This window comes from Kogia breviceps, chromosome 13, assembly GCF_026419965.1.
Source record: "Kogia breviceps isolate mKogBre1 chromosome 13, mKogBre1 haplotype 1, whole genome shotgun sequence".
In the NCBI taxonomy this organism is placed as follows: domain Eukaryota; kingdom Metazoa; phylum Chordata; class Mammalia; order Artiodactyla; family Physeteridae; genus Kogia; species Kogia breviceps.
Window position 1 is genome coordinate 75,373,484 of NC_081322.1, and position 24,277 is coordinate 75,397,760.

General features: G+C 40.8%; 1 protein-coding gene across 2 annotated transcripts in view; it reads left to right on the plus strand.

Moving 5' to 3' along the window:
- The window catches only part of UST (uronyl 2-sulfotransferase), a 284,549-nt gene that overhangs the window by 110,909 nt on the left and 149,363 nt on the right, over positions 1-24,277 (plus strand). The gene's annotated exons all lie outside the window — the stretch shown is intronic.

Genomic DNA, 24,277 nt, shown 5'->3' on the forward strand with positions numbered 1-24,277 from the left:
ATAGTACAGGACATGTAAGAAGATTGAACGAGCTGATATATGACAAGTACTCAGCACCCGGCATGTGATAAGCATTAAATAAATGGTGGATAGTGCTAACTAGATTGGAATAGCATTAAGATCATTGATGAATGGTACAGTGGTATTTATCACAGTGGTGAATGGTTTACCACTTGGCCCACTGCATATGTTTTGAGTGCCTGCAATGCTGCAGGCACTAGCTAGGAATACAAATATGAAACAAGACGAGAAAAACCACAAGGTAGCCCCTACCCAGGAGAAACAAAGGAATGTAGAGGATTAGATACCATCTGAGGATAAGGACTGCATCTAGCTCATCTCAGTATCCTCACATCCCTGCATTAGCCGCGACAGACAGAGAGAGGCACATCGTGACTATTCATTAATTCTCACTGAACTGAACCATGGAATCCAGAGCTGGAATCTGAATCAGGTCTCCTGGCTCCCATCCCAGGTTCTTTCCACTCGGCCAGTATTCTCCAACTTTAGCTTACACCAGGATTTCCTGGAGGCTTGTTAAAACATGGATTGCTGGGCCCAGACCCCTGAGTGTGATGCAGGAGGTCCAGGGTGGGACTTGCCAAGCGATGCTGATACCAAGCTCTCTTACAACACAGATAATAGCAATACTATTTGCACTTTTTTTTTTTTTTTTTTTTTTTTTTTTTGCAGTACGCGGGCCTCTCACTGTTGTGGCCTCTCCTGTTGCGGAGCACAGGCTCGGGACGCGCAGGCTCAGCGGCCATGGCTCACGGGCCCAGCTGCTCCGCGGCACGTGGGATCCTCCCGGACCGGGGCACGAACCCGTGTCCCCTGCATCGGCAGGCGGACTCTCAACCACTGCGCCACCAGGGAAGCCCTATTTGCATTTTTAACAAGCTCCCAAGCGATGCTGATTATCTAGGAGTGGAGTGGCAAAAGCACTCAACTTTCTAAGCAGTAGCCAAAATAATAAGAATATAAAAATGGGTAAAAATAATATTGGTATGTTAACATCTTTCATCCATGCTTATTACTTCTGGCAGGGTGGAAACGAATCCCAAAAGTGATGAGGTCAGGGTTCCAGATGAAGGTCCCTTAAGTGTCCCCCGAGGTGAAGCCTCGGTTATGTAAATCTACAGACCACTGGTGTATTCAGGGACACGGTGGCACCCAGGGGATAAGGACTCACACATGTGTGGCCTCCGGAGTGAACCCCCAGCCTGGCAGTGAGAAGCAAGACTGAGTCCAGATCCACAGTTTTCTTGTTTGTTTAGCACTCAGAAATAACTTTGTGATGCCAAGATCGAAAGAGCTGTGATCTAGATGAAATAAGGTTTTAAACCCTGAAAATGTACGGACTGAGGTTTACAGGCAAGTTCTCATTTTATTAGAAGATTCAGTTCCACAAGTTTCACATTCCACAAGTAATAGCCATTTAGGGAATGGGGTGTGTGCCACACAGCACATCCAGAGTCCAGGTCTTCATTCTCTCCACTATTTTCATGAAAAAGAACGAAATGCCTCTGACTTTTACTTGTTTTTTCAAATCTACTTTAACCTCACAGCTCACCCCAGTTTTTGATCTAAGTCATTATTTAAAGGCGGATGTTGATATTTTCTTTCCTCGATCACTTTTTACGACCGCTTTGTGTGTACACAAAATTTAGTGGTTTAAGGTTAGAACTCTGCTGAGACTGACATGGAGATCTCTATTGAATGAATTAGAAAGATATTCTTGGGTACAAAACCAGGCATGAAACAGCAGTATGGTGTGATCTTACGTCTTCAAAACTTGTGTGCATATGTATGGTGTGTCTACAGATAGAAGCCTGGAAGGATAGTGATGTTTACTCCAGATGGTGAGACTTCAGGAGGTTTTTACTCATTTCCTTATTTTCTGTGTAAATTTGAGTTTATTAAAGTAATACTTGCTCAATCTAAACATTAGGGTGTGTGCGGTGGTGGTGGTGGGGAAATACTGTGTAAGAGAAGATTAAATTTGGACTGAAAAGCCTGAGGTGCTCTGGCCTCTGCAGCATCACCTGTGGTTCCGTCCACCATCCCCAGAGCAGCCTGACCTCTGGAGGTGATGTCTCCTCCTTCCTGCTTCACTTCACCTAGGACGTGGGTCCCTGATGTGAGCTGCTGGCATTGGCAACGATAAGTTCTGGAGGTAGCAGATAGAATACAGTTACTATTTCACATATGTTGGGTTCCCAGATCTGATAGATAAGGAGAGCTGGTCTAAGCAACTCAAGGAAAATAAAATCACTATCCATCACTGATGTCTACCGTTTCCTATGTGGCAAGCACTCTGCTAAGCACTTTGCATGGAAGTTTAGTCTCTATAAAACTCTATAGAGGGGCTTCCCTGGTGGCGCAGTGGTTGCGCGTCCGCCTGCCGATGCAGGGGACACGGGTTCGTGCCCCGGTCCGGGAGGATCCCACATGCCGCGGAGCGGCTGGGCCCGTAACCCATGGCCGCTGAGCCTGCGTGTCCGGAGCCTGTGCTCCGCGACGGGAGAGGCCACAACAGTGAGGGGCCCGCGTAACACACACACACACAAAAAACCCAAAAAACTCTATAGAAGAGGAAGTAATTATTTAACCATTATTTTACAGATGAGGGAACCGGATCTTAGAGAGGCCGGGTAACTTGCCAGAGGTCATGCACTACTAAGAACTGGACTTGGGATCGCAGCCCAAGGCTGTGTATGCAGCTCCAAGGTTCACGCTTTTAACCATTCCAAGATTACTAATTTAATATAAAGACAACAATTTTTTACCTTATTTCTGGAGTTTTATCCATTTATATAAGTTCTCAGGTACTTTAACTAGTACAGTACACAAAGTCTCAGTATAATACCAGAAAAAAAAATAGTCATCACCATTTACTGTTGGGTCCAATGGACCTTTTTAACTTTTTAAAAATATCAGTCCAGAGATTATTTTTCATCTTTTTCTTTCTAATCACCTTTCTATACGTAGCCACCTTCGGCATTTGTTCATTTACATACTGTATACAGAGTAAATTTTGGTGTCCAAACATCATCAAAGGTGAAAGAAGACTGTCCCACGTTCATTTAGCAAAATGGGATGGTCCAGGTTCTTGTTGCAAAATAATGTTTGATGAAGTCCTTCCCCTGGATGACTAACTGCAGGGAAATACCATATTTTCTTTTTGTCCTTAGAAAAAAATATTGTTCCCTCATAGACTCTTGAGTTTGAGAGGATTAATCTAGAATATCAACATTGGAAGACTCATGGTCTGAGGTTTCAATTTCATGATTAATTTCATTTCATCATCATCATCAGGGTCTTGAGTGTTGCTCTCTGACTCTAAGCATTTGTCTCTGATTCTTCTAATGCCTGGGAAACCTCTCCTTCCGTTGATTTTCTTCTCCTTGTCATTATAGGCAGGAACGAAACATTCTGAATCTCCACTCTGCTCAATGAAAGTTAAAAGCAGGGAATTCCCTGGCGGCCAGTGGTTAAGACTCCACGCTTCCACTGCAGGGGTTCCGGGTTCAACCCCTGGTCGGGGAGCTAAGATCCCGCAACCCGTGCGGTATGGCCAATAAATAAATAAATAAGTAAATAAGTAAATAAAAAGGAAAGTTAAAAACAAACTACAAAGATGGTATCTCCAGGCTTCTGCTATATCTTTTGTAAAGATGATGTAACACTTTAGGCAGCACAATAAAATAAGAAGAGTGATGAAATAGTGACAATTTATTCCCCTAATGAATTGTTCTAAGCCTGCACTGTTCAGTACGGTAGGCATTAGGCTCATGTAGCTATTTAAATTCATTAAAATTCAAAAAATAAAAATTCACTTTTTCAGTTGCGCTAGCCACATATCAAATTCTTTGTAGCCATGTGCGACTAGTGCTACTGTATTGAACAACACAGAATAAAACATTTCAGTCATCCCTGAACAGCAGTGTAGTTCTAAGCTATTCCATCATCCTTCCATTTTTCTGTTACTTTAGTCTTTTTAAAGCATAGTTGGGAGTAATTAATGCATAACTGGTAGGTAATTATTTTAAGATGATGAACTAGCAAAGCGTTTCAAGATACAGGAAAAATAAAATCATTAAGATTCCATAATGGATCTTAAATTTTTTAAAGAGGCTACTAGATCCTATTACATGGTAATTATATTATACTACATACTATATTATTATTATTATTATTATATAATTCTAATTATATGGACCTATGATATGGTAATTACAGGTAGGATGAGTTTTATTCTCTTTATTTTTAAAAAAGTATATTCTCTTTGGAACAGCTCTAAGAAAGAATAAAGTCAAGAAATATTAATCCATACAAATGGTTAGAACTGCTCAAAAAAAACAAAAAAAACCCCTAAAACACTAAAATTGAGTCTGGGGAATCCTGATGGTATACTGAGTGTTAAGATATATTACTGATGTCTACATTTGTATGCAAAGGTATTTTGACATGTAATACTTATGTTATTTTTGTATATAAAGTAATGTGCGAGGTAATTTAGTATTTGAAATTCTGTTTCTAAAGGGGTTCATTAGAAGAGGGTTTAAAATTTATTATGCTGGGAAACCTCCAAATGAATAAGTGGTAATAGTAAATGAGGTGACATTTGTATGCACCTAGCAGTGTCTGGCAATGAACAATTGTTCATTAAAGGTTAGTCCTTCTTCTTCACCCCCCAGAAGCTAATTTCCCTTTAGTATCAATTAATTAATGAGTAACTACTTTGTGCTAGAGATCAGGAGGACATGATAAAACTTGAAAACAATCCCCTGCTATCTAATACTTTATAATCTAGTTGCATTTTAAGGTTTCAAAGAGGCAAAGACTGTGGGAGCACACGGTTCTGCAGTGGATGCATTCTTCAGTCTAAGTGACCGTATACAGACAACCATTCATTCACCGAGGTGTTTACTATGCCCCAAATTTGCGTTGGGCTCTGTGCTAGGCGCTGAGGCTGTAAGGCTGCAGAAGGCACAATCCCTGCCCTCAAGGAGTTTAGAGTCTAGTGGGAAGGACTGGCTAGCAAACAGGCCCACTCTAATACATTAAGTAGGTGGCTAGTCGCTGTGATAAAGGTGAACCCAGGAGGCTCTGCCTGACCTTCCTTCCAAGTGAGAGTCCTGAAAATGGAGTAAGATGAACGAACCAAGTCAAAGAGTCTGGTATGGATGGGGTGAGGAGGGACAGGCCTCGTTTCTGGGATTTGAGGGGTGCTGGGTGGAAAATGGAGATATGAACTGCTTTGAGGAGCTTGGCTTTAACAGGAAAGAGTGAAAAAAATGACAGCCTAGGAGATGGAGACCATGTTGGCATAATTGTATAGTAGAAAAATTTGACTAGTAGGAAAGGAGTGACAAATGACAAATTCAGTTCCGAATGGTGTTATGAATTGAATTGGGTCCCTCAAAAGACCTGGTGCAATCCAAACCACCAGAATCTGTGAATGTAGTCTTCTTTGGAAATAGGCTCTTTGCAGATGTAATGAAGATGAGGTCACATTGGGCCCTAAATCCATGTGACTGGTGTCCTTATAAGAAGAGGGAAATTTGGACACAGGGACAGAGACACACAGGGAGAATGCCATGTGACGTTGGAGGCAGATTGGAGTGATGTTGTCACAAGCCAAGCAGCACCAACGATTGCTGGCAACCACCAGCATGTAGGAGAGAGGCAGGGAGCACAGTCTCCCTGTGAGTCCCCGAGAAGGAATTCACCCTACTGACACCTCGATTTCAGACTTCACGGCCTCCTGAACAGTGAGAGAGTACATTCCTGTTGCCTTAAGCTACCCAATTTGTGATTCTCTGTTATGGCAGCCCTAGAAAGTAATTCTACATTGAGTTTAATATCTTCAGTTACCAGGATAGCATTGCATTATGCCCTGTTAGGCATTATTTGGTTTAACTTAATAAACATTGAAACGATCCTTAGATGTCTCTCATTGGGATAATTTAAGTGCATTTTCGTATTTTTTTCAACGTTCAGTACTACTCACATCTTCCCCCAACGTTCCTTCTTCACTTCGTTAATTTTTTTCTTTGTAATTCCCATGCCTTAGCTATTTTATTATCCCCAATATTCTCTCCAAATTCTTCTATTTGACATTTGTTTCTACTGTTCAAATTGTGTTTTTTAATATTCAAAAATCATTTTATATTACATCATATTTTTTTCTGGAAAGGCTCTCAGCGACAATGCATTTAGGACGTTACTTAAAGGAAACTGCCTATTTTCACAGGACCAGGGAGCCATGAGAGCAAGAAGCTAAAACATTACAGAAGTCCGTTGCACTTCAAAAAAATATGTCCCTATTTCTCTCGGGGATGTCTCAGCTGCCCTTTAACACCACTACCACTGAGTCCCTAAGAAAGACTGCATATTTGTTTAGGTTTGTTTTTCCCTTTCAATAACTCCTTTCAACTTGGAGGTACATTTGCTGAACGAAGCTGTTTTAATGTTTTCTACTGAACAAACCATGTTTTTCATTCCCCGCCTGGAGCCTACAAAGGAAAAGCCACATATCTGGTAATCATAGGAGGTAAGTGACTTCCGGAGGATCCTGGGAGTACAATTACTTTCAGGTGTCTTGGCTAACTTGGAGAGGGTTTCTGCATCCAAAATTCCCCCTTTCCCTGAAGGCAGGATTGCTGAGCTTTATGTGCTCCTACAGTCTCCTTTGGTCAGAATCACTTTTTACTTGGAAGAGTAGAGCTGAGATTCAAGAGGAACAGTAATTTCTGGTTTTTCTTCCTCCGAAACCTCAAAAGCTATTTTTCAGGGTATAGGCATGGCCATCCACCTTGCTTTCCTCTTGTCTGTGAGGACCTGCAAGAAGCAAATAAATCTCAATTCAGCACAGAATTGGGCTGTGTGCTGGGCTTGCCTTGTCTGCCTGTTTCCGTTCCCACAATTGCTGGAGCCACTGCTGCTGAGAAAAGGGCCCCCCTTTTTGTCCTGCTGTAAGTAGCATCGGATGTGGTTAAAGACCCCCGTTATCTGGTTTTCTTTTGGGAAAAAAATCGGCATTCTCCCAGAAGTTTGTATCTTCTTATTTTTATCTAAGGCAGAAACAATGAAGTTTCTTTAGAGTCATTCTTAAATTATGAAATATCCCAAACACAAAAAATTAGGGAGACAAATGATACACATATGCCTGATATATCCAATGTGCCTGCCCCTTAGATTTCAAACACGTTACTATTTTAACTTGCCAGCTTCTTCATGTTGACTTTCGTATTTACTCTTGGTGGCCAGGAGGTTGAGGGGCATGGATTTTGCAATCGGACCTCAGTTCAAATCTAGCTATGTGTCTAGTTACCCTACAATAAAAACTTCACCTCTTTGAACTTCAGTTTTCTGTTTCTAAAAGAGGATAGCTATATCCACCTCTTAGAGCTGTGTGGCTTAAATGTGATAAATGGAAAGCCCTTAGCATGATGCCAGACACGCGTGAACTCCCAGCACTGGGTCCTTAGTACTATAGGTGTTTCCTTTATACAGCCTTTTACAAATTCTGGTAGCTCACTTTGCTGTAATGTAGAGTAAGCCTCACTCCCAACCCCCAACCTTATTTTCTTTGGTTTTATTTATTTATTTGCGGTACGCGGGCCTCTCACTGTTGTGGTCTCTCCCGCTGCGGAGCACAGGCTCCGGACGCGCAGGCTCAGCGGCCATGGCTCACGGGCCCAGCCGCTCCGCGGCATGTGGGATCTTCCCGGACCGGGGCACGAACCCGTGTCCCCTGCATCGGCAGGCGGACTCTCAACCACTGCGCCACCAGGGAAGCCCTTCTTTGGCTTTTTAAAAGCAATTAATTACATGTCATTTGGCATCCCAGATACCATCTCTTAACTTACAGAAACTTTCAGGTCCTGTGGTTATCCCTTCTTTTATTCCCTGGGCTAGTTTAGCACACCAAGCAAGGCCTTCCACCATCCCCTTGCCATTTAGCTTTGCTTAAAGTGCATATTGTTCTCTGTGTCCACACCTGACCTTACCCAAAGTCCTTTGGAAAAACTACAGAAGTGAAGCTGATTTTTCATTTTATGGACAAATCAATTGCACTGGGTAATAGGTTTGTGTTTAATGATTCATGGTAAATATATTCGGTTTAGAGAAAGAGAGAACTAGCAGGACAGAATGATGCAGAGAGTCAGGAATCAGTTTCACTCTGATGAGCATGACCTTGAAGCCATCCCTTCCACCCTCTCATTTTGTTGATCATTGCAAATGATAGGAAAATTAATGACTTGAGTATTTTATTTTTGAATAACTCTTAAGAGTGTCTGAGTTCAGCGTGTGCTATAAAAAACTTCACGCTTTGGTATTTGGTTTAAGATGGGTAATCAATAGCTTAGAAGGTTAAAGAAAAATCAGCCTTACATAATCTTGTCCTGTATTCTTCCTTCACTCTTCCTTTGCACTCATCACAGTTCTCAGCCATTAACGTGGAAGTCTTGGGCCCAGCTAGTGGCCTCTTGAGATTTCAACTTTCCATGGAGATCTGTGTCCAAGTTCAGAGACAGTACTTATACATTTATCAATTTTATGAGCATGTAATGTGTTCTCTTTTTCCCAAGAAGAACATAATGAATCCATTTCTTCTTCCACATATGTCTAGTGCTATTAAACACATCTTCCACTTCTTTTTCTTTAATTAAAAAATTATTTGTAAAACCACAGGTTTAAAAATACGTGGTTTATGTAATTGTTCTTTGAGCATTTGCCCCACCACACTCCCCAAGGCCCAAGATGTTCTCCAAACCTTATCCAAACCAGCACCAGTTACAATCATGGACTTAGTAGTTGGATTTGGGCTGCCTTTAATAAAAAAGAAGGCCTTTAAATGAAGCATGAAATTTCAAAGCTGCATATTGTTGTTGGAAAGCATATTTAATCAAGAAATTGCTTTAGCCAATTAAGAAAACCGTGCTGCCATTCTTTGGCAGGGTAACAGTTGGCCTCGGGATTTTCAAAGTTGTAGTAACTTAATCATCTTAGCAGTTCCCAATATAGTTACCTAATTCTTTTTGTTTTTTTAAAAATTTCTTCCTTGACCATCTGATCAGTTTTTTTTTGTTTAAAAAATTATACATGCTCCTATTTTTTTTGATTTGGAAAGTACAGAAAATTATAGAGTAGCAGGAAAAAAAATTACCCATAATGCCACCACTCAGAGGCAAACCATAATGAAGAGTTTTTCAAAATCCTGTCCAATCTTTAGACAATATTAAGAATATTAAAGTCTTATGTACCATTTGTTATAAGTAGTTTGCCAGTCCTTGTATGTGACCTTCTGCTCATACATAATGTACGGAGTTTAAAGCACCAAATGCCTCATTAGCTTATTGTGAAAAAGTGAACCCTGACTACACCCTTCCCCATTACCTTCTGCTCTTGAGAAACAACTATTGATACTGTAAATTCTTTTGACTGAGTCTTTAGTGCTTGTTTTCATATTTTTGAATAACTTGCTTATGTTACTTCCTCTTGGATTTCCCTGGCTTTAGGCATTGTCCACTGACATCCTTCTGTGAAGAAGGATTTAGGTCTTTTCACTGGAGCCCACCTGCCACCACACAATACTCTCCTCATTCCCCATCCTCTAAACTGGGTGTGTGTTATTTAGTGCGTCCTAAATCAGTACTCACTGTTTTTGTTGTGGACATAGTAAACAATAAAATGGCAGCTGAGCCATTACGATAAGGTTTCCTTTCCTGTCCATCTTTTTGTTTTCTTTGTAACAAGTAATTGTCTTGTTTTGTACATTTATTTTCATGCTTTTCTGTGATCCCCAAGTTATCTCAAACTCGTCTCCAGTCGTGGAAATATCCTCTCAGTGCCTCGGAACACATGAGGTATTTTATCAAAGTTGAGTTGCTGAAGTCTCTCCTGGGCCTTCTTGCCCATTCCCTCTGGGCTGGTTGCCTTCAGCTGTGCCTTGGGAGCTCCCTTCACTCTCTCCTGTTTGCTTCCACTTACTGCATCCCATGTTGTATTAGTTTCCTGTTGCTGTAACAACGCACTACAAACTTAGTGACTTAAAACAATGCAAATGTATTGCCTTATAGTTCTGGAGGTCAGAAGTCTGAAATGGGTCTCGCTGGGCTAAAATCACGGAGTCGGCGTGGCTCTTCTGGAAGCTCCAGGAGAGAATCCATTTCCTTGCCTTTTCCAGCTTCTAGAGACCACCTGCATTCTTTGGCTCATGGCTGCTTTCTCCAACTTCAAAACCAGCCTTATAGCATCTTCAAATCTTCGACTCTGTCTCTCTTCTCTCCCTCTTCCACGCCTAAGGACCCTTGTGATTAAACTGGGCCCACTTGATTAATCCAGGATAATCTCCCCATCAAAAGATCTCTTTTTGTGATGTAAGATACCATATTCACAAATTCTGCAGGTTAGGACTTGGACTTCCTCTGCGGGAGGGCCATTATTCTGCTTTCCATGCATATCTTTCTCTTTCCTCAGCCTACTGAGAAAAGGTGCATGGGATAGAAATTTTCTGAAATATTGCATTGCTGAAAATGTCTTTATTCTATCCTTGATTAATTGTTTGACAGGATAAAATTCCAGATTGGGAATCTATATTAATCAGGATAGGCTAGAGTGATGCAAGATCTCAGTGGCTACACACATAAGAGTTTATGTCTTGCTTATATAAGACCCTCAGTGAGTCCAGTGGGTCCACTGATTCTTAGGGAAGCTCATTTTAGGAGTTCACGAAGGGATTTGTGCTGTTTCCATCTCATGGCTTCACCATCTCAACTTGGACCTTCATGTCACCGTGGCAGGGCAGACGGGAGCTGGGTGTGTGCATGAAGACTTCTCATTCCTTCATCCTGGAAATGACATGTGTCACTGCTGTGAGCAGTCTATTGGCCAGGATTGGTCACAAGGCCCTGCTCAAGTGCAAGAGGGCTGAGAAATAGAGCACATGGGTGCTGTGAGCATTGTGTCTCTGCCTCAAAATCATTTCCCCTCTGAATGTTAAGGTCCTTCTCCACTTTACTCTAGCTTCCGGTATTTCTATTGAGAAGGCTAACAGTTGGCCCATTATACGAAAATATAATCTGTCTCTATTGCAGCCTTTTATTCCTAGTATTCTAAAATTTTATAATTTTGTGCCTAGTATGTGTCAGTTTTCAGGTACTATTGTTGATACTCAGCAGACCTTTTGATCAGGAAACTGATATCCTATTCTGGGATATTTGCTTGACTTTTCTCTCTTTTTTCAAATAAATTTATTTATTTATTTATTTATTTATTTATTTATTTATTTATTTATGGCTGCGTTGGGTCTTCATTGCTGAGTGCGGGCTCTCTCTAGTTGTGGCGAGTGGGGGCTACTCTTCGTTGCATCGTACGGGCTTCTCATTGCGGTGGCTTCCCTTGTTGCGGAGCACGGGCTCTAGGCACATAGGCTTCAGTAGTTGTGGCATGTGGGCTCAGTAGTGGGGACACTTGGGCTCAGTAGCTGTGTCTCGCAGGCTGTAGAGCGCAGGCTCGGTGGTAGTTGTGGCTCACGGGCTTAGTTGCTCTGCAGCATGTGGGATCTTCCTGGACCAGGGCTCGAACCCGTGTCCCCTGCATTGGCAGGCAGATTCTTAACCGCCGCGCCACCAGGGAAGCCCTTGACTTTTTTCACTGATGATTTCTTCCTCTGCATTTTCTCTTTCTGTCTTTCTGATCTCCTCTTATTTGGATGTTGAACCTCCAGGACTAGTTGTTTATATTTCTTATCTTTATCCCTCTTATTTTTTATTTTCTTTGTGTTTTTTCTCTACAATCTGGAAGAGTTTCTCAGCTTGGTCTTGCAACTTTTCTGTTGAGTTTCTTCTTCATTATTCTCATATTTTTAATGGCCGAGATCTTTGTTGTTATTCTTCTCTGAATGTTCTTTATTATAGCATTCTTTGGTTTCATAAAGGGGCTTTGCATTTCTTACAAAAGGTTATACCAAGATATTTTTCCTTTTTGTGGTTGTTATTGTGAATGGAACATTTTTTCTACTATATTTTAAATTGACTGTTGTAATACTGAAAAATTATTGATTTTGTGCATTATATATACTCACATTACTGAACTTTTTATTTCAATACTTTTTCAATTCTTCCTCTTTTTCTTGATAGGGATTCATGTAACAGACAAAAATATTCATTTTATCTCCTTCTACCTAATTCTGTTTCAAGTTTTATAACACTATCCAGAATAATATTAAGTAATATAAAGTCCATGAGAGGGACTGGGTATTATCACCATGTCATCCACATTTATAAAATGTACCTGGCACACAGTAGCACTCAGTAAATATTTGTCAAATCAATGAATGGTGGTTATAAAAGCATCTCTGTTTTGTTTGAAATTTTAATGATAATGCTACAAGTGTTTTATTACTAAGTGTAATTTTGACATTTAGTTGAAGATAGATATTCTTTATCATGTTAATGAAATATTCTTAATTTTCCGGCTATTTAAGAATCATGTTCCCTTTGTGACTTGTGACCTTGCACTTAGAAACATGTGTTGAATTGAATTAATTCACTTTTATTTTAACGGAGGGGAGATAGATATATTTGATGAATATAAACAGGCACTTTTTATCAATGTTTGATTTGTCTTATCTTTACGGATGACCTGGAAGAGGAAATGTTCAGAAAAATCTCTGCTTTACAGGTACTCTAGTCTTTTGGGGGGAGCGGGGGTTGAGGGCTACTACTAAACCACAGGACTATCTGCTAAGCCCAGTGTCTTTGTCAGCTATCACCTAGGGGCTTCGACCTAGTACGATACTGCAGCCCAAAGAGGCCATCAAAACGTTGGACGTCCCCCAGCAGAGATCATAGCTGTGCCCTGTGCCAGCTATGATTTATCTATACCCAAAAGATTATATGCAGTTTTCATCAGCGAAGAGCAAAAGAGGCATAACTGAGCTGGAGTACATCCAGAGAGTAACAACTAGAATGATCTTGGAAGGTAGAAGAAAATACTAAATTGATTATAATTCTTTTCAGGAAAGACACTGGTATGGGAAAATGATCAAAATCTATAAAGCCAGAAGGAGTACATGTTTGAGGTGAACACAAAACTCTTCACCAAGGTCTTGAACACATCTCTGGTCTGAAATAAATAGACACAGTGCCCCGCAAATCTTTTAAATAGGGTAGGTCAAAGATAAATTGAAGAATATTCTGCTTCTTATGGAGGATAGTGAACCCCTGGATTTCATTTGCCCCGTTGACAGTGCAGGTCAAAACTATAAATCTGTCCTCATAAAAGTTTATATAATTCATGGATGACAAAGCTATACTGGATTAGATCGAGAACAAGGCTGCTTGGAGGGACTGCCTAATGTTTCAGAGTTGCTGTTCTTGAATCCAGGAAGATCATGCTCATTTTATATATAATAGAAAATGAACATTCTTCTTTCCCCAATTAGAGTATCATTTGGTAATTATTGACTCTTATTTACAATTTGGTCATTATTGATGCCTATCTTTAAATCATTCACTGCATTGCTACTGTTCAGATTATCCATCTTGTAGGACTCTGCTTAAATCCTACAGCTTCAGTGGCTGCCCTAGCTGGAGACCCTATTGTGTGAATACTTTAGAGCAAGGTGTTTGAAGATCCTGGTACAAACCCAGGCTCCAGCTCTTAGACCTGGCAAAAGCCAACTATTCTTTCCGAGTTTTGTTTTTCTCATTTATAAAATGGAAATAATGATTTTCCTGTATTCTCCACATTGGCATTTTTGTGAAAGGAAGCAATGTTTGTAAAAGTGCTTTGGAAGCTGTTAAGGTGCTGGCTATGTCACTAATAGGTCAAGATGGGGATGGCCTGTTTCCCGAACCTATAAGCCCTCAGGGAGCTGCTTATCTCTTCCCAGGTTCCTGAGGGGAACCCCCTCCAACAAATGAACCCCAGTGTGGCCTGCTGCTCTGGTGAGCTGGCTTGACTGTGGAGCTAGAGGGTTCTTTGGGCCCCTGAAGCCTAAAGCCTAGTGGAGGACAGAGTGAGTGACAGCCTGACAACCCTCTTCCAGGCTCACACTCTCATCTTGACCTTGAGCTTTTACCATCTGAAGGTGACCTTTGATCATGTCACCCATCTGACAGTGAGAGGATGTAGAGAGGGAGTGATAGCTATTTTCCCAAGACCCAGAGCAGAGCAGAACCTGCAGGGCTCCCCCCATAGCCTTTCTCCGTGGCCATGTCCACTCCCTCTTGGCCTTTCTTTTTCCCCAGTAAGGGAAATTGGGAACCATTTACTTATTTTACTGTCTATACAGAACATAAGAGAAAATGAGCCATGCGAAGAAGGGCACCAACAGGAAGAGGACAAGATAGGGAGCCAAGTGGAAGATGACTTTAGAAACCTTTATATTGTCCCTTGAGAGCATTATTTCTTGCCACCATGGCCTAGTTTTGTCCTTGAGAAATACATGACCTTAGGATTCCTCCTCCTCCATGAAGAAGATGGCAGTCTTGAGCTCCTGTTAGAGATCATAGTGTGCAAAACTATCAAGCACCACAGATGTTAATTATGATCTTGTCATACTCTCCTATAACAGTAGATAGCATACACCATTATACTTTGTACTGTCACCTGTGTGAATATGTTTTTATCTCCCCAACTGTATTGTAATTCCTTGAGGGCATGGAACATGTTTTATACATCCTTTTTGGTTTAATGGATATGTGCTCATTATATGTACCTAGAGGAATCCTTTTATCTGACGGGCAGAGGTATCCAATGAGCTTGCCCATTCTAGAAGCTATATCCAGCATGATTCCATGGTGCAGTGCTAGCTTAGCATGGTGCTGTAGAATATTCATGATCAGAGGTGGCCTGGAATGGCAGATGCTTCTTACCTGGACTCACTTCTTTCTCCAACTTTTATTCTCATGCCTTTCCCACTTTTTTCCTCCCCTCTTCAAAACTAGATGCCCCTCTTGCCTTGAACCAAAGGAATATCCCGTTAGAAATATAAGTCAGGGCATTAAGGGAAATGTGCAGACTCTAGTTGTATGAGGATTTCAGGTCCCTGGAATTCAAATTCTAAGAATTTGATTCTGTGCTACAGTTTAACTGCATCGTGGGTAAAAATAGCAGAAGAGGAAAAAATAAGCTGATCTGGGTTTGTCATTCGTCTACTCAACAGACAAGTTATGAGGGTTCTCCAGTAGATGTTTCTAAAATTATGAAATTTGTTGAGGTAACAGATGGTCACTGAGTAGTGATACTGTTAGCGTGATTGCCCTTGTAATGCAGTGGATGAGAGATCAGCTTCTAGAGCTTAGTGAACCTGCATGCAGATTAAGACTGGCTCTTACTATGTCATTTGGGTCAGATTTCTGCATGTCTGTTATTCAGTTTCCTCCTCTGTACAATAAAGAGAGAAGTCCCTATTTGATGGCGTTGTTAACAGGGTTGGTTGAAAGAAACCATATAAAATGCTTAGCACAGTCCTAGTACAAGTTCCATTACCTAAGTTATATTCCCTAATGCCACTAATTGATGAACTGTGTTTTACTGGCTCCTGATCTGAATTGCTAAATATTTGTAAATATTATTTTAACAACTGTCCATTTATAATATCCGTTGAGGCCTTTCAGGGTAAAGTTGTTTTTTTTTTTTTTTTTTTGTGATATGCGGGCCTCTCACTGTTGTGGCCTCTCCCGTTGCGGAGCACAGGCTCCGGGCGCGCAGGCTCAGTGGCCATGGCTCACGGGCCCAGCCGCTCCGCGGCATGTGGGATCTTCCCGGACCGGGGCACGAACCCGTGTTCCCTGCATCGGCAGGCGGATTCTCAACAACTGCGCCACCAGGGAAGCCCTCAGGGTAAAGTTTTAAATAAATTTGTTGTGGCATTTGGTTCAAGCCAGATCAACCTGCTTAGCCAGGTTTTTTTTTTTTTCGGGGTTTTTTTTTTTCCTAGCAAAAGTGTTTTTTGTCATTGAGCAGTTTTAATAGGTATACATACTATATTTTGAAGCAGTGATACATTGGGATACGTTTATAGATATTGTTTTATCCAGTCAGAAATGTAAAGGGCTACTTGGTTATTGGTATATACTCAGAGCCAATTAGTACTTTAGTGAAGTGTCCCAGAGATGAATAATTTCATTTCGATATCCTGGACTTTTGAGGGTGTGTTTTTTTTTTTTTTTTTTTTTGCGGTACGCGGGCCTCTCACTGCTGTGGTCTCTCCCGTTGCGGAGCACAGGCTCCGGACGCGCAAGCTCAGCGGCCATGGCTCACGGGCCCAGCCCTCCGCGGCATGTGGGATCTTCCCGGACCAGGGCACGAACCCGTGTCTCCTGCATCGGCAGGCGGATTCTCAACCACTGCGCCACCAGGGAAGCCCATGAGGGTGTATTTTTTTATCTTGGTGTGTGTGAAAGTCAACCATTGTTATCCAGAATAACAAAAGTTTCTATTTTATTTATTGTATTTGATTGTTTTACTTATGCTTTTCATATTTTGAGTGTGTATTCACAGACTTATAATTTTATATTTTAATTATAAATATCAAATTTCTTTTGACTCTGTGAATATGAGTAATTTGAATGAGTGAGTTATACGGACAATATATTTTCAGCCAGATATATATAATTCAAAAAAATGCAAATGAAAGGTGAATTTTCCCTTATTTTAATTACCAAATAATTTTGTAACATTTTGGAAAAGAAGAACAATTTTTTACAGCATCACGAAAAGGCTGTTGGTGAAAATACTAAATCATCCCTTTATGGGGTGTCTAAGAACTTAAGATTATTTCATCAGTTCACATGGATTTCATTCGTTAACCTTAGCAAAAATACTTTCAATAGTTTAATCTAATTATTTACAGTTGATGTTATGGTTGTATGATCCTTAAATACTTAACAGCTCAAAGCCACGATTCACTCAAAATTAAGGATAATAGAGATGTTTATTCATATATTTTTTGGTATATATTCTATATTTCACAATTTTAAAAGTAGAATTATCTTTTTGTAACACTTTCTTTAAGTGTTATATGAGTGTAGTGTTTCCAATATTATTTTATTGCAAATTTTATTTATCTTATAATGTTCTCTTTAAGAATAAATATATTTTAGTGAAACGTCTCAATTTATTTTGTCAGAAGCTCAAATTTAACCATAAGTAATTCAACTTTTTTATATTTAAGAAGCTCTGGTAGTAATGGATGCTAAAGTATGTAAATGAGTAGTGCCTTTGTGCTTTTGGCCTTGAAAAGTGTCAACAAGAGTTCCAAACGATCCACCAACAGCATAGAGAGAAATGCTCTTCCTATTTCTCAGAAGTCACCGCATAAAGCATAGAAAAAGAAATGGTTTCCTGATAATTGTGCTAATGGCACTAAAAATAGATGGTCGATTTTTAAATGTATGATTTAATATTCTTCCATATATGTGTATATATAAAAGGATTGAAATTTTCCATCTCACTCTAAAGAGCTTTACTAGTATTTCATTTCAGGTGTCCAGAGGAGCTTCGGGCAAGCAGGTTTTGTCATTTTGTTTTTGTTTTTGCAGTGGAGGCTGTAGGTCCCTAGCTACAGAATCTGCATTATTCGCGCGGTGTTGTTTAGCAGTGCCGCCCTTGGGACCGCACGTTAGCAGAGGGGACGGGTGCTGGCAGACCACCTCCATTCTCACTTAGAAAATTGCCGGCCTCCGCTTCTGCCTTCTAAGTGATTACTTTGCTATGGTCGAAGATTTTTCGTTCCTGTCAAGAAAAATCTTTTGCTAGATAGAAATTCCTCAAGTACTTTTCCCTCATCAAAGATGATGACAGATGTGATGGGTTCAGATGACCAAATAGGCAAGTTCCATTTTCACAGAATCAATAGTGCATCCTATTTTTAAAATTATTGTCTTACTTATGCAAATGTAGACAGAACTAACAGAGCTTACTGAGGAAGAGCAATAGACAACTGTTCTGCTTTATTTAACGGGGAGGGATGTTATCTGCTATTTAATGATTTAGAAGTTTGTTTCCTGTTGATGGAGCCTAGAACTAATTTGACTGAGTTGGGAAAACAGATTTAACAATCAAAATAGATTCTTTAAATCTTCTAAGGTAATCTTGAATGATTTTTGGACCCTCCCTCTTACCTAGTGCCCCCTCTCCTTCCTCCAGAGCTCTGTTCCAGGTGTGAATGACAATTTAAGCCATCTCCATCCTCAGTCATACCACAGCCCACCTATTCTTTAAGGCACAACCACAGGCTCATAACCTTATAGAAAGTTAATGAAATTAACTCAGAACTGTTAGATGGGCCCCTCTCTCCCACTTTCTCCATCAATCAGAGTTAGTTCAACTTTCTAGTAAATTTAAGTATTTCTACATATCCGTATACTATACATACCTGTAAAAAGTATGAGGTTGGGTGTGCAAAAATGTAACATTTTAGATTTTTTCCCAATATAAGTAAACCTAGCACAGGAATCCCCATTTCCACTGATGACAGAAAGGTATCTCAGTTTCTTCCAATTTCAATGAAATTCTCAGGGGTCTCCCCTTCCCTTTCCTTTCATCCCTTCTCCTTGTGGCTGATCAATTTCCCTGGGGGTTTTGTGTGACCTCAGGGGAGTGACACCTTGTCCAGATGCTGTCTTCTCTCTGGGATCGTCCCAAGTCACCAGGCCTCATCTTGGTTTCAGCCTGTTGCTTCTCCATCTGAGTCAGCTGACCTTGGTTGGCCTCACCAGAGCCTCTGATCATGTGTGCTGCGTCTTCCTTGTCCTGACCCCAGCTCCCTCTGGCCCTGTTTCATAGCTTCAGAAAAGCCCCAGAAGACTTCTTGTAGTGACCTGTCCCAGGACCACATGTCTGAGTAGCTCCCTAGCCCTCACCACCTTAAAGCTCAAGCTTTGGTCAGAAGCCTGGCCTCTCGATGTGGCCTAGAACCTCTCAGGACACATCTGTGAGGCCAGCCCCTTGTCCTCTGGGATTCCCACGAATGATCCGTGGTTTCTATCAACCTGACTCTCCCCAAACCACTTGGCTGCGGCCCAGACCTTTTCCTAGGGAGCCAGACAGCTTCTAAGATCTAGTCTTGACCCTCTTCATCCTTATCTCAGTGGCCAACTAAACCTTTATCGCCTTTTGGGAAGGAACGAACTCATACTGTATTCCTTCACCAATCTTTGATTTTGTTGATAAACTTGATGTCTTCTTCCTTCAGACTTTGCTTTTTAGAATTCCAAAGCACTCTTCCCTCTATCACTTAGGGTTGGAAAAATTTGGCTTTCAAAGCAAATAGCTTTCTTAGTAGGTCACAACTGAAACCTTAGAAGCTCAAAAGAGAAACATAAAATAAAAAGAAATTCTCAGGAAAAATAATCAGGTCTGAAACTGAAATTGTCTTCTTTTTCTATATTGTCAACTTTCCTTTTTACTTACCTGTTGGTCCTTTGTTCTTGTTTTAGTTGCTTTATTGGTTCTGTGCTTTTTTGGGGCGCAGGGGGTGGTAGAGAAGACAGTGGTCAACTGCCTCAAAAATTTTTAGCAGCAAAGAGATGAGAATTAAAAAATAGATTCAAATGCCTCATCTATGGGTCTTTTTATGTGGCACCTTGTTTGTTTATTGTTTGTTTTTTAAAATTTTTGGCCACACCGCACGGCATGTGGGATCTTAGTTCCCGGACTGGGGATGGAGCCCGTGCCCCCTGCATTGGAAGGTGGAGTCATAACCACTGGACCGCCGGGGAAGTTCCTGTGGCACCTTGTGTGCATTTCCTGATTTCATTTAATTCACTGGAAAATATATCAATGAAAATTTCAATTCATGAATTGTTGTTTCTTTTCATCTCAAAGCTGTGTATCAGATGACATACAACGGCATGTAACCATAACAGAAGAAAAGGACGAAGGGAGAGCAAGGTGGTGTCACTGCATCAGTCCTGAGCTGTTTCATTAAATTCTGTACTTTGGGGATTTCAGGCCTTGCTGTTGTTAATCAGTAACTCTAACCCTGTGGTGTATAATTTAAGAGAACACAAGGATCAAGGAGAAGCAACTCATCTCCGTTGCCTTTGCTTGTAATGGCTGCCATAATTTATCCATAGGGAGAAACAAGCAATTGGAAAAATTCCTCTCTGACCGGCCAGAACCTGTTCATAGTTTGTTTGGCAAGAAATGAAGATAAAGTTATCAGGTGTGGTAGATTATCCCTGAGAATCTGTGTTTTATTTTTATCTTTCCATAAATCACCCTCTGATAAGCACAGAGGATGGCACTTAAAAAAGAAAATCTCGAGGCTTCCCTGGTGGCGCAGTGGTTGAGAGTCCGCCTGCCGATGCAGGGGACACGGGTTCGTGCCCTGGTCTGGGAAGATCCCACATGCCGTGGAGTGGCTGGACCCGTGAGCCACGGCCGCTGGAGCCTGCGCGTCCGGAGCCCGTGCTCCGCAATGGGAGAGGCCACAACAGTGACAGGCCCGCGTACCGCAAAAAAAAAAAAGAAAATCTCTTTGGAGAATAAATATTTAATTCTGTTGCAGAATGCCAACTAGATGATCATTTCACAATGAACTGTTCACTGCACATTATTTCAGAGCAGATGGGGGCACTGAGGTAGTTTTCTGAAAGATCGGGTATCAAATGATAATATGCATACGAATCAAGGGGAATCTTGTTAAAATGCAGTAGATCTGGAGTGGGACCCGAGATTCTGCGTTTTCCAACATGTTCCCGGGTTACATTACTACCACTGGTGCCTGGTCTCACTTTACACAGCAAAGTCTTAACTTAGGTGTTTCAAATAGCTTTGTGCAGAAATTTCTTATTGAATTAGTGGAGCCAGTAGGGACTTGCAATGCGGGTGTTTTTTATGGGCCCCTCAGCTTGTCATCATTAAAGAAATTGCACCTGGAAACCAAGAGTTTAAGTGAGGATAATCTGTAAATGCTTTGCTATGGCCAGAGCAGCACCTGTGCAAACACCCATCCTGAATTGGTTCTGATGTTCTGACCCACCTGTTGGAAGGGTTGCTTTAAGAATGCCTTTTTTCTAGACCCACTCCACCTGCAGGACTCCTTTCCAGAACTATATAAAACCTTGTAATTACATGAGCAAGCAATTTCTGCAGCTGTGCAGTCTTATAGGGACCAAAAAACTGCTGTGAGGATTGGGGTGACCCAAGAAACCGACTGGAAAAGAGCAGATGTAATTATGCTAATTCATCAAAAGATCATTTCATTTTCAGTGATGAATGTCCCTAAAAGTTTTGGACACATTATAAGAAGGATTTTCAGGGGAAAGCCTTAAGCAGCGAGTAGTTTATACATTTCCTGGGATTTTGATTCCTTCACGTGAAATCCTGATTCCAATGCTTTGGCTTTCCTATGCCAGTTCAAATAAGCTTCTGATTCTATTAATTATTGTTTCTGTAGAGAAGAATCTGCCATATTAGAAGAAAATTGCTTCAGTACTCATACCCCAGCTGCACCAGTTACCAGCACATGAGGCTATGGACTGATTGTGTCCCTCAAAATTCATACATGAAACCCTAATGCCCAGTGTGGTGGTATCTGGAGGTGGGGCCTTTAGGAGGTAATTAGGAAATAAGGGTGGAGCCCTCATGAATGAGATTAGTGCCCTTATAAGGAAGAGACATGAGAGAAATGATATCCCTGTCTGCCATGTGAGGATATAGCAAGAAGGCAGCCATCTGCAAAGCAGGAAGAGAGCTCTCACCAGGAACCCAATCAGCCTATGGTGTGGTCTTGGACTTCCCAGCCTCCATAACTGTGAGAAATAAATCTCTGTTGTTTAAGCCACCTAGTGTATGGTATTTTTGTTATAGCAGCCCAAACTGACTATGACACACGGTCTATTTTATTTCCTATATATCCTCAAATCCCCCACCCCATCCTTGGATTGTTATGTATCAAATGTCAGATATCATGTCCTTTCATCTATAAATATATCAGTATGTATCACTACAAACATGTATATAAGAACTTTACAAATGTAATTGCAATATCATTATTACAACCTTTAAAATTAGCAGTAATACCTTAATATTGTCAGAAATCCATATGGCATTTGCTTTGCCCTGATTGCCTCAAAATGTTTTCCGTTGGTTTGTTTAACTCAGTATCCGAGGAAGTTTCTATACACTGTATTTGGTGATATGTCTCAAATCTCTTTTAATGTGTAAATTCTTTTTCCTTCTCCCTCACCTCACTCCCCACCCCCGACCTTGCTATTTATTTTGAAGAAACTGAACCATTTGTCTCCTAGAGTTTCCTACATTGTGGATTTTGATGATTGCATTCCTGTGGTATTATAGAACATATTACTCTGCTTTCTGTATTTCCTGTAAATTGGTGGTTAGATGCAGAGGCTTATTCAGATTCCAGTTCAGTGTTTTGGTAAGAATACATCATAGGGGGGCTTCCCTGGTGGCGCAGTGGTTGAGAATCCGCCTGCCGATGCAGGGGACGCGGGTTCGTGCCCCGGTCCGGGAAGATCCCACGTGCCGCGGAGTGGGTGGGCCCGTGAGCCATGGCCGCTGAGCCTGCGCGTCCGGACCCTGTGCTTCGCAACGGGAGAGGCCACAACAGTGAGAGGCCCGCATATCACAAAAAAAAAAAAAAAAAAAAAAAGAATACATCATAGGTGGTGCTGAATGCTTTCCATTGCATCTCATTAGGAGACATACACAATGTCTGGTTTTATCTCTTTTTTTGCTATATTGTTAAATACAGTGTTATCTTTCATATGATAGTTCAGAAATCTGAATCAAAGTTTGATGCTATCTTTGATAAGTGAAATATTGTATATAGGACTAAATATATAACATGTAATTATATATTTAATATACATAATATAAAATATATAAGATTAAATTGGGCTACATATAATAAAAAAGACAAAATAAAAGTGGTCTATTCGAGAATAGAAGTTTATTTTCCTTGTTTATGAAACAAGTTCAAAGATAGGCAGTTCTAGACTGGCATCACAACTACATAATCATCAAGGAGCCACTATTTTTTGTGCATGGCTTCCATGCTTAAGATTGCTTCGTGGTCCAAAATGGCCACAGAAGCTCCAGACATCACATGTGCTTCTCAGGCTGGTAGCAGGGATGGAGGTGAGGAGATAGAAAGAGAACCTACCTCCCAGCTAAGTCAGTCTACTTTAAGAAGCTGTCCCAGAATCCCAACCAAGGAATTCTGTATATTTCTAAATAGTCACCCATAACTTCAAGGGAAGCAAGAAAAGTTGTTCACACAGCGGAAAGCTGTCATAATATTGATAAAGTGTTCAAAAGATCTCAGGCAGCCACAAATGATAAATGTCCATTACATATAGTATGGAATTGTATCCTAGTGCAACCCACTATTATGTGAACATAATTACCAAATTCTAGGGAAAAAAATATTGATCCAAATAGGAAAAAAAAGAGGCATGCATAAAAATGCAGAGAAATTCTTGGCTAACATATTGCCAGCATTTGATAGGTTTTTGTTGTTGTAGGACAAATTTGACTGATTGTATCCAAGAAAGCCAGGCTGAAGTGGGAACTGAAGTCAAATTTGTCCAAGAAAAGGAAGGATACTTCCAATTTGAAGGGTGGAGTGAAAGATGGTTTCCAGAAATCGGTACAGGAGGGTAGGTGTGGGGGGAATGGGTGCTTAAGCCAGGTGTGGGGATGTAGGTATTATATAGATGTACCCACTGATGCAGTGGAACACAGAACTAATAGCTTCTCTAGGAACTATGTTCAACAGACTGTCACATCTCTAAAGAGGATGTGCCTTTTAGAGAAATAAAAGCAAAAATAAACAAATGGGACCTGATCAAACTTATAAGTTTTTGCACAGCAGAGGAAACCATAAACAAAACGAAAAGAAAACCTACTGACTGGGAGAAAATATTTGCATATGATGCGACTGACAAGGGCTTAATTTCCAAAACATACAAAACAAACAACCCAATCAAAAAATGGTCAGAAGACCTAAATAGACATTTCTCCAAAGAAGACATACAGATGGCCAAAAAACACATGAAAGGATGCTCAACATCACTCATCATTAGAGAAATGCAAATCAAAACTACAGTGAGGTATCACCTCATACTGGTCAGAATGGCCACCATCAAAAGCATCTACAAACAATAAATGCTGGAAAGGGTGTGGAGAAAAGGGAACCCTCCTACACTCTTGGTGGGGATGTAAATTGGTGCAGCCGCTATGGAAAACAGTATGGAAGTTCCTTAAAAAACTAAAAATAGAG